At 38.5% G+C, this 10,413-nt stretch overlaps 1 long non-coding RNA gene across 1 annotated transcript; it reads left to right on the top strand.

The window, feature by feature from the left end:
- The first annotated feature begins 8,478 nt into the window (after nt 1-8,478).
- On the top strand, nt 8,479-10,103 carry LOC124303004 (uncharacterized). Its single transcript, XR_006907807.1, has 2 exons — nt 8,479-9,046; nt 9,686-10,103. It is a non-coding gene; the product is annotated as an uncharacterized LOC124303004 (long non-coding RNA).
- Nucleotides 10,104-10,413: the final 310 nt, after the last annotated feature.

The raw sequence follows: 10,413 nt of genomic DNA, 5'->3' as shown, positions 1-10,413 counted from the left end.
ATTTATTATATTATTAATTAATTAATTAATATTCTTATAATATTTGATGGCAATTGGAATTATATTTCGTCTGAAATATTACAAACTTGTCACGTTTACAATAAATTATTTCAATTCATTTCTCGTGCAAGCACATATTCAGTAGCTATGAATAATCTTGTACAATTCATTATATTATTTAATAATTGATTAATTACATTAATCCTTACACAATATTTTTGATGTGTTCCTATACTAAAAATATTCATTACTATTCCAGGTATTACCCGAGGTGGTCGGAGGTGGACGAGGAGGAGGACCAGGTGGACGAGGAGGAGGACGAGGTCGACGAGGAGGAGGCGGGGTGGGTCGTGGGAGAGGACCACTCCTCTCCTCAGAGGAGAGGAGGAGGCGGGGTGGGTCGTGGGAGAGGACCACTCCTCTCCTCAGAGGAGAGGAGGAGGCGGGGTGGGTCGTGGGAGAGGACCTCTCCTCTCCTCAGAGGAGGGGAGGGGGAGGGGCAGGGAAGGGGGAGAGGTGGGCGGGGAGGGGGAGGGGAGGGGAAGGGAAGGGAAGGGGCGGGGAGGGGTGGGGTGGGGTGGGGAGGAGGGAGGGAGGGAGGGAGGGAGGGCGGGAGGGAGGGAGGGAGGGAGGGAGGGAGGGAGAGAGAGAGAGAGTGGAGGGCGGATGTCGATGCGAGCGCATTAAAGTTAATAAAGCAAAACACCCCCCCCCCCGCCAACCCTCCCTCCCTCCCTCCCTCCCTCCCTCCCTCACGCCCTCCCGCCCTCCCCCTCCCCCTCCCCCACCCCCTCCCCCGCCCCGCCCTTCCCTTCCCTTCCCTTCCCTTCCCTTCCCTTCCCTTCCCTTCCCTCCCCCTCCCCGCCCACCTCTCCCCCTTCCCTGCCCCTCCCCCTCCCCTCCTCTGAGGAGAGGAGAGGTCCTCTCCCACGACCCACCCCGCCTCCTCCTCTCCTCTGAGGAGAGGAGTGGTCCTCTCCCACGACCCACCCCGCCTCCTCCTCGTCGACCTCGTCCTCCTCCTCGTCCACCTGGTCCTCCTCCTCGTCCACCTCCGACCACCTCGGGTAATACCTGGAATAGTAATGAATATTTTTAGTATAGGAACACATCAAAAATATTGTGTAAGGATTAATGTAATTAATCAATTATTAAATAATATAATGAATTGTACAAGATTATTCATAGCTACTGAATATGTGCTTGCACGAGAAATGAATTGAAATAATTTATTGTAAACGTGACAAGTTTGTAATATTTCAGACGAAATATAATTCCAATTGCCATCAAATATTATAAGAATATTAATTAATTAATTAATAATATAATAAATTGTATAAGATAATTCATGGCTACTGAATATGTGCTTGCACGAAAAATGAATTGAAATAATTTAATGTAAATATTTTCAGTATAGGAACACATCAAAAATTGTGTATAAGGATTAATATAATTGATTAATTATTTAATAATATAATGAATTGTATGAGCTTATTCATAGCTACTGAATATGTGCTTGCGCGAAAAATGAATTGAAATAATTTATTGTAAGCATGACTAGTTTGAAATATTTTAAATAAAATATAATTACAATTGCCATGAAATATTATAAAAGCGTTTTACTCACCGAGCACAAATCCTCGTCCTCCTCGTCCTCCTCCTCGTCCACCTCCGACCACCTTCAACCACCTCAGGTTATACCTTGAATAGTAATAAATATTTTCAGTATAAGAACACATCGAAAATATTGTGTAAGGATTAATATAATTGAGTAATTGATTAAATAATTAATTAATAATACAATAAATTGTATAAGCCTATTCATAGCTACCGAATTTGGGCTTGCACGAAAAATGAATTGAAATAATTTATTGTAAACGTGACAAGTTTGTAATATTTCAGATGAAATATAATTACAATTTCCATCAAATATTATAAAAGTGTTTTACTCACCCAGCAACCTTATCCTCGAAGTCGAGAAATTTGATTAGCGGACTGACTGCTACCGAATTTGGGGTTGCGCGAAAAACGAATTGAAGTAATTTATTGTAAACGTGAACCAGGAACCACGGAGCGCTTATCCTGGAAGTCGAGAAATTTTATTAGCGGACTGACAGCTACCGAATTTGGGGTTGCGCGAAAAACGAATTGAAATAATTTATTGTAAACGTGAACCAGGAACCACGGAGCGCTTATCCTGGAAGTCGAGAAATTTTATTAGCAGACTGACAGCTACCGAATTTGGGCTTGCGCGAAAAACGAATTGAAATAATTTATTGTAAACGTGAACGAGGAACCACGGAGCGCTTATCCTGGAAGTCGAGAAATTTTATTAGCGGACTGACAGCTACCGAATTTGGGGTTGCGCGAAAAACGAATTGAAATAATTTATTGTAAACGTGAACCAGGAACCACGGAGCGCTTGTCCTGGAAGTCGAGAAATTTTATTAGCGGACTGACAGCTACCGAATTTGGGGTTGCGCGAAAAACGAATTGAAATAATTTATTGTAAACGTAAACCAGGAACTACGGAGCGCTTATCCTGGAAGTCGAGAAATTTTATTAGCGGACTGACAGCTATCGAATTTGGGGTTGCGCGAAAAACGAATTGAAATAATTTATTGTAAACGTGAACCAGGAACCACGGAGCGCTTATCCTGGAAGTCGAGAAATTTTATTAGCGGACTGACAACTACCGAATTTGGGCTTGCGCGAAAAACGAATTGAAATAATTTATTTTAAACATGAACGAGGAACCACGGAGCGCTTATCCTGGAAGTCGAGAAATTTTATTAGCGGACTGACAGCTACCGAATTTGGGCTTGCGCGAAAAACGAATTGAAATAATTTATTGTAAACATGAACGAGGAACCACGGAGCGCTCATCCTGGAAGTCGAGAAATTTTATTAGCGGACTGACAGCTACCGAATTTGGGCTTGCGCGAAAAACGAATTGAAATAATTTATTGTAAACATGAACCAGGAACCACGGAGCGCTTATCCTGGAAGTCGAGAAATTTTATTAGCGGACTGACAGCTACCGAATTTGGGCTTGCGCGAAAAACGAATTGAAATAATTTATTGTAAACATGAACGAGGAACCACGGAGCGCTTATCCTGGAAGTCGAGAAATTTTATTAGCGGACTGACAGCTACCGAATTTGGGCTTGCGCGAAAAACGAATTGAAATAATTTATTGTAAACATGAACGAGGAACCACGGAGCGCTTATCCTGGAAGTCGAGAAATTTTATTAGCGGACTGACAGCTACCGAATTTGGGATTGCGCGAAAAACGAATTGAAATAATTTATTGTAAACATGAACGAGGAACCACGGAGCGCTTATCCTGGAAGTCGAGAAATTTTATTAGCGGACTGACAGCTACCGAATTTGGGCTTGCGCGAAAAACGAATTGAAATAATTTATTTTAAACATGAACGAGGAACCACGGAGCGCTTATCCTGGAAGTCGAGTTTCACCGCGTAGCGGACCCGAAGCGCGGAATCCGGGAGGTTGAGAACCCGGTATTCGAAATACGTAGCGCACCCGAAGCGCGGGATCCGGGAGGTTGAGAACCCGTACTCGAAATTTGCGGAGCGCGACTCTCATCCGTCCGCTCTACTGCGCGGTTGTTACCGGACTGAGGAACTCGGCTAGCCGATTTTAGATTGGTGACGTCACTTTCCGAACATCCGAAAATTCAAACTTTGGTTTTGAACTGTAATACTAGGTATGATGATGTATGATGTATGATGTATGATGTATGATGTATGATGTGTGATGATATGATATGATGTATGATGTATGATGTATGATGTGCGATGATATGATATGATGTATAATGATTTTAGTTTTCACATTTCATACAAGAAATACGCACTTTATCTCTCCTGCCGATTCCAGACTCAAGCGGTCAGGCCCTTCGATGGTCAGCCGTTGACTGAAGATATATTCTAATAACGCTGCCGTTCTACGACAGTTGGATGATGAAAAATTTCGCTCGTATCTTTCAAATGTGTGTTAAAATACACTCGAAATGTTAAGAAGCGTCGTTCTTTCTCTCCCTATCACCTTTCTAGGTCTTTAAATCACTACGCAGCGTTAAATACTGTCTCATATACGAAGCATCCGTTTCATCTCGTTCAAAATTAGCGCATCCGTGATGTATTACAGTTGCTCTGAATTTTTTTCCATCCGAATACTTTTCGAAAAACAATTCTGCTCCTCCACCCAACGCAGATACTTCACTTGCGACCAGCTAAAACAACGTTTCGATTCTATGCCTATGAAAATTCAAGATCGAGAGAGCAAATGAAAAGTTGTTGGAATAATTATGAATACTAATGTCATGGAATACGTCGAGCGCGCGTCGAATAGAATCCCATTTCGAAATGAATAATTCTTCTCTTTTCATATCATAGCTAATCTGGTAATATAGGTAAATAGGATGGTTGGAGGTGTTCGGAAATGGTAGGAGGTGGTCGGCGCTGGCAGAAGGTGATAGGGGGTGCTCGAAAGTGGCCATTGATGGTCGGAGGTGGCAGGGGGAGGTAGGAGGCGTTCGGAAATGGTAGGACATTTCAAAAGTTAAAGTCGACGATGATCCGGTGCATCAAGTTTGTCGTTACAGATCTTCTTTTCCCATGAGGCATAGAGTATTCAACAACGATAATGCAGCCCTTAAAATTCATCATTCATCTCTGACTGAAAAGCTAATTCGCAAGGCGTGGTATTCTATTCTATTTGCATTATTAGAAAAATACCCGTACTCTACATACACTGTTTCTAATCTTTTGCTACATTTGGTTTAATCCCCATGCTTCCACAGCACGATTAGTCGGAAATGTTTTTGATTATCCATAATAAAATGAAAGAAGTAACAAAGCTTAAATTTATTGTTAAAGCTCTAATGAATACATCAAACTGCGGTCGCATCAATTCATTTATTATTTGCACATGACCTCTGTATATTTGATAAATTATTCCTAAATACATTGAAACATATGAATTTATAATGAAATATCATGCAATGGGCTGTGTAAACTATAAACTACAATTTCTATCGAATAGCTGCTTTTATGTCAACAGGGATTTGAGACTCAGTTCAGTTCGTCCTCCTCCTCGTCCACCTCCGACCACCTCCAACAATCTCCAACCACCTCGAACAACCACCGATAACCACCTCAGGTTGTACCTGGAATAGCAATAAATATTTTCAGTATCAGAACACATCAAAAATATTACGTGAGGATTAATATTTGAAAAGTGCTGTAATAAATTCTTTCATGCACTATTCCGACGTAATCTTGCCAGAGAAATCGATTGGGCGCAGTCCCAATACGCTCCGATCGACCCATCTACAGTTACAGCCAAAAAACGAAAACCTGTGATTTCGACATTTTTCAGCAGGTGCTTTTTCCTTCGTAACTTCTTTCCTGTTGATCCCACGCTCTTTTCGCTGCGTTTTCCGAGTTCCTGGGGATCCGATTGATCAGAAAAGGGTCATACAAATCGAATCTGAGAGCAAAAATTTTTCGCTCAAAAAAACAGCAAGGCTAACCCCTTTGTATTTTCGGCCAAAATTTTCGAGATTTTGAAAAGTGCTGGAATAAATTGTTCACGCACATTCCGACGTAATTTTGCCAGAGAAATCGATTGGGCGCAGTCCCAATACGCTGCGATCAACGCATCAAAAGTTACAGCCAAAAAAAAAAATCCTGTGATTTCGACATTTTTCAGCGGGCGCTTTTTCCTCCGTAATTTCTCTCCTGTTGATCCCACGCTGTTTTCGCTGCGTTTTCTGAGATCCTGTGGGACCAATTAGTCAGGAAAGGGTCATTCAGATCGGATTCATTTCATCTCAAAGTTTTCGAACACCTCTTGTTTACAATAAATTATTTCAATCCACTTTTCGTCAAGCACAAATTCAGTAATTATAAATGCGCTCATAAAATTTATCACACTATTATTTAATGAATTAATTATAGTAATGCTTACACAATATTTTTGATGTGTTCTTGTACTGAAAATATTCATTACTATTCAAGGTATAACCTGAGGAAAAATTGGATTACTTCTGAGAACTATGGGCTTTATTCATAACATCGAGCTTACACACGGGAAACCTACAGCTGGATACTTACGGCGTTGGATTAGGACAGCCGAGAAAATGACAAGGATGAAGAATCACAGGATCTTCCTCCTACGTTGTAAGAAAGAAGGAATAATGCCTAAACACCTAAATTTCTCTAAGACCACCTTTGAAAGTATTAATTTTAATCTGTCAAAATCAATAACTAAAGCTAAACAACTCACAACTGAGTTCCAAATATCGCTTTTGAAGTTAGAAATCAATGATGTTCACATGCATATCATCAACTCGGAAAAGACAATGATTAACCTCGCTGAACAAATTAACCTTAAACTTGGGAGTACTTTGGGAAACAAATTTTTTGAATCCCAACATCGGATGCTTAACAATAAATTTATGGCTGTAAAGAACAGGAATATCATCAAATTCACTAACTTACTGGCTCAAAAAAAATCTTTGAACAAACATAAAAACTCGCATTCAATTGGAAATAATAACTGGTTAATAAATCTAACTGATACTCCTATTCCAGAAAATGTTACCGAAATAGTACAACTAGGTCACAAATTCGGTCGAACATATAACAAACGTGATCTTCCTGTCTTCAACCTCATTTCCAATTTTGAAAGAAAAAATTACGAGTTTTCCAAATGAATCAAGAAACCAAGTTAGATCCGATTTCACCAACCGTGTACTTGTTTTCCCAAAATACCCCAAAAACAACATCAATAATTATGTCACTGATCAAAAAATCCGTGAGACCATGAATTTTAAAAAAAATAACCCCGAAATCATGATTTTAAAAGCTGACAAAGGTAATACGTCGGTTGCTATGTATAGAGACACGTTTAATAAAAAAATGAGACAGCAGCTTTCTGACACCAGTACTTATAGAATTACCAGATATGATTTGTGTAACTCCCTACAAACTAGGGTGAATAAGCTCACTTTTAATTGGTTTACCTCTAAACTTATAACCAAAAATCTACATGGAAACATTTCCACGTACAATAGTGTCCCTCCACGCGCATATGGGCTTCCAAAAATTCACAAAGAGGATGTCCCTTTAAGAATAATAGTCTCATTTGTTAATAGCCCGACCTATACCTTAGCCAAAACTATCAATTCATGGCTCACCACCAATATCTCACCTCCCATCTCGAGAGTTAAGGATAGCTTTTTATTAGTTGATAAAATTAAAACATTGATTATCCCGGACAATTTCACGTTAATATCTTTAGATGTAATTTCATTGTTTACCAACGTTCCTACAGATCTCGCATTGCGTGCAATAAACAACCGTTGGGCTTCTTTGGAAAACAAGATCCCAATTCCCCTTAGTGAACTTGAAAAAGCCTTAAAAATATGTTTTGACTCCGCAATTTTTAAATTTAATAACGATACTTATGCACAACAATTTGGTTTGCCTATGGGATCTCCTCTTTCCCCAATCCTGTCAGACCTCGTCATGGAAGACCTGGAAACTTCTTGCATTAACGATCTAGGTTTTAATTTACCGTTCTACTTTCGATACGTGGATGATATTCTTACTGCCGTTCCAAATGAAAAAATACATCACACTCTTAATATTTTTAACGGGTACCATCCTAGATTACAATTCACTATCGAAACAGAAGAAAATAATGCCATCAGTTTCTTAGACGTATTGTTGATACACAACAATAATTATATCAAGACAGATTGGTTTCACAAAAAACATGGTCACAAAGATACCTGAATTTTAACTCTCACCATCCTTTGTCCTTCAAAATAGGCACCATCTTTAATCTTGTTGACAGAGCTATCAAATTAGCAAGTACAGAGTTCCATGAAAAAAACCTGGCGCTCATATACAACGTATTAAGATGGAATGATTACCCTCATGGCCTATTACAACAACAAATTAATAAGAGACGTACCTACATCAACAACATACTTGACCATAATATTGACTCGGCTCCCGCTGAAGATAGCAATAGACCTGCTACTACATATATCCCCATTCCATATGTAGCCGGCCTTTTTGAGTCACTTAATCGTTTATTCGCCAAATATAATGTAAAGTTTGTTGGAAAAAATTCAAAAGATCTACGACTAGTTTTTGATACAGGCAAAGACAAGATCCCCATAGGCAAACGATCTAATGTCGTGTATAAAATACCATGCAATGACTGCAATCAAGTCTACATAGGTCAAACGGGTCGACATCTCAACACTAGAATTAGGGAACACCAACGCAACATACATGAGATTGAAGAACGGCACACAGCTCTAACGAAACATAGTATCGTTAAACAACACACTTTTAATTACGACAACACAAACATCCTTTGCGAAGAACACAATTATTATAGAAGACTGTTATTAGAAATTTGCAACATTGTAGGTCATACCAATTCTGTTAATCTTAGACAAGATGTTGAACATTTAAGCAATATTTACAAACCTCTAATCTCCGCCCACACAACAAATTTTGTTTAACCTTAACTACATACAAAAAATTATTTTGTCCCCATTTACAGTCCTTTCTACATAACTTTTCTTACAAAATATTTATTGTTTTTCTGTATAATTGTTTATAATAGGTTCACCTTCACTCTGGATTACATTGTTTTCTCCCATCAGTCGTTATTCACCTGTTGACTCAATTGGTTCAACCAACAATATTTCGTTAGACATGTAGAACTTAATTATAAAGAGCCTACCTCCACTTCATTGACACCTGTGAATTAATTTCATTGCTAAAACTACCTTCTTCAACAACCTTTTAACACAATGACATACTGACTGTGAAGAAACATAGTTCTTTAATCTTTTTAATTAATGACTACCAACTTTTAACTCCCACATATAAAATAACTTGAAGATTGACATAGTCTACCGTCACTCAAAAGAACACTGTTTCCACCAATTGTAATTGTGAATTCGACTACATCTTAGTCCACATTCAAAAGGTAAATAACACTAAAAAACATCCTTATCTCAATTAATCATAAGGTTCTTACTATCAACAATATTTAATAGCTCTAAGAGTATTACATCTACAATATTTATGTCTGATTACTTCTAGTACCATTATTTATATTATAAAATTCTTTTTGTTATTTTTGACAGTTTTTAAAAAAATAAATTGTTCTGAGGAGGGCCCATATCCGGGTCGAAACGTTAACTAAAAATACGTTTTCTTAATTGACCGATCACCAAGACTCTACAATATATAATCAAAAATAGACCATGCCAAACTTTTACTTTCAACCATTTCTTAAAATAAATTATTCAAGTTATGTTGAGAAAACCATAGCTTTTTGCATCTGAAAAAGTTCACATAAATGATCAAAGCCGATAATGTTAAGATGGTTGGTTGGCGGAAATCAGTACTGTGTATCAATTTCATTACGAGACAGTCGTACATCGAATATCGATCAATTTATTGTGTTCATCAGATACGAAAATTTCTGAGATCATGTAAGAATAGAAAATACTGGAATTATGAACAAATTTTTGAAAACGAATCTTCTTAAAATGTAAGGTGAATCGAGATTCCAGTTCTTTCTATTTCTTTCAGAGGGACTTAAATATAAATTCAATTTCAGCACGAAATCGACAATCTCAACGATCCAGAGTTTAAGAAAAACGCGAATTGGCTGCAAATGCTGACGGCGTTGATCGAGGATCACCAGGATTACGAGGGCAAGGAAGCGAAGGTTCAGTTGAACGAATGGATGCGAGAAAGGGATAATCTACGCAACGATATCAAACGCGTATTCAACCAACAGTTTGGTTCAGTCTTTAGGACGTACCATAATCCGACCTACTTTTCTAGGCGTCTCTTTCGTTTCGCGGACATCTACATGAGCAACATTACCAACCTCTTAAACTATTCGACCACTCACACCTTTTACCCGAGGAGAGGAGTCATGCCCCATGAATACACTAACTATTTCGTATAAACCGTGCGCAAACCGAGCCAAAACCATCATGCGGTATAAAATATGCGTTACGAAATTGATCTCGAAATATTTGGGACTAACGCATCGTATTTTATTCTTTCCCAAAAAAAGAAAAAAAAAGATAATCAAAATTCAAACGTATTGAGAAAACAGAAAGAAAATAAGCATCTTAGTTTTCTTCCTTTCAGATTACAATTTAAGATCGACCTCACACTATTAATACGCTTAAATTTATCCGTAAGAAGTTGACAAAATTTAATAGTTTTTACAAATACAATTTTCCTTAATTGTAGTTTATTTTTCCCCAGTAGTAGAAACGTTGCGTGAAATTCAAATCCTGTGGGGAAATTCAATAGCTTATTTCGTAGCGC

Source organism: Neodiprion virginianus, chromosome 4 (assembly GCF_021901495.1).
Source record: "Neodiprion virginianus isolate iyNeoVirg1 chromosome 4, iyNeoVirg1.1, whole genome shotgun sequence".
In the NCBI taxonomy this organism is placed as follows: domain Eukaryota; kingdom Metazoa; phylum Arthropoda; class Insecta; order Hymenoptera; family Diprionidae; genus Neodiprion; species Neodiprion virginianus.
Note: the sequence above shows the minus strand (reverse complement) of the source record. Positions and strands in the feature narration are given on the sequence as shown.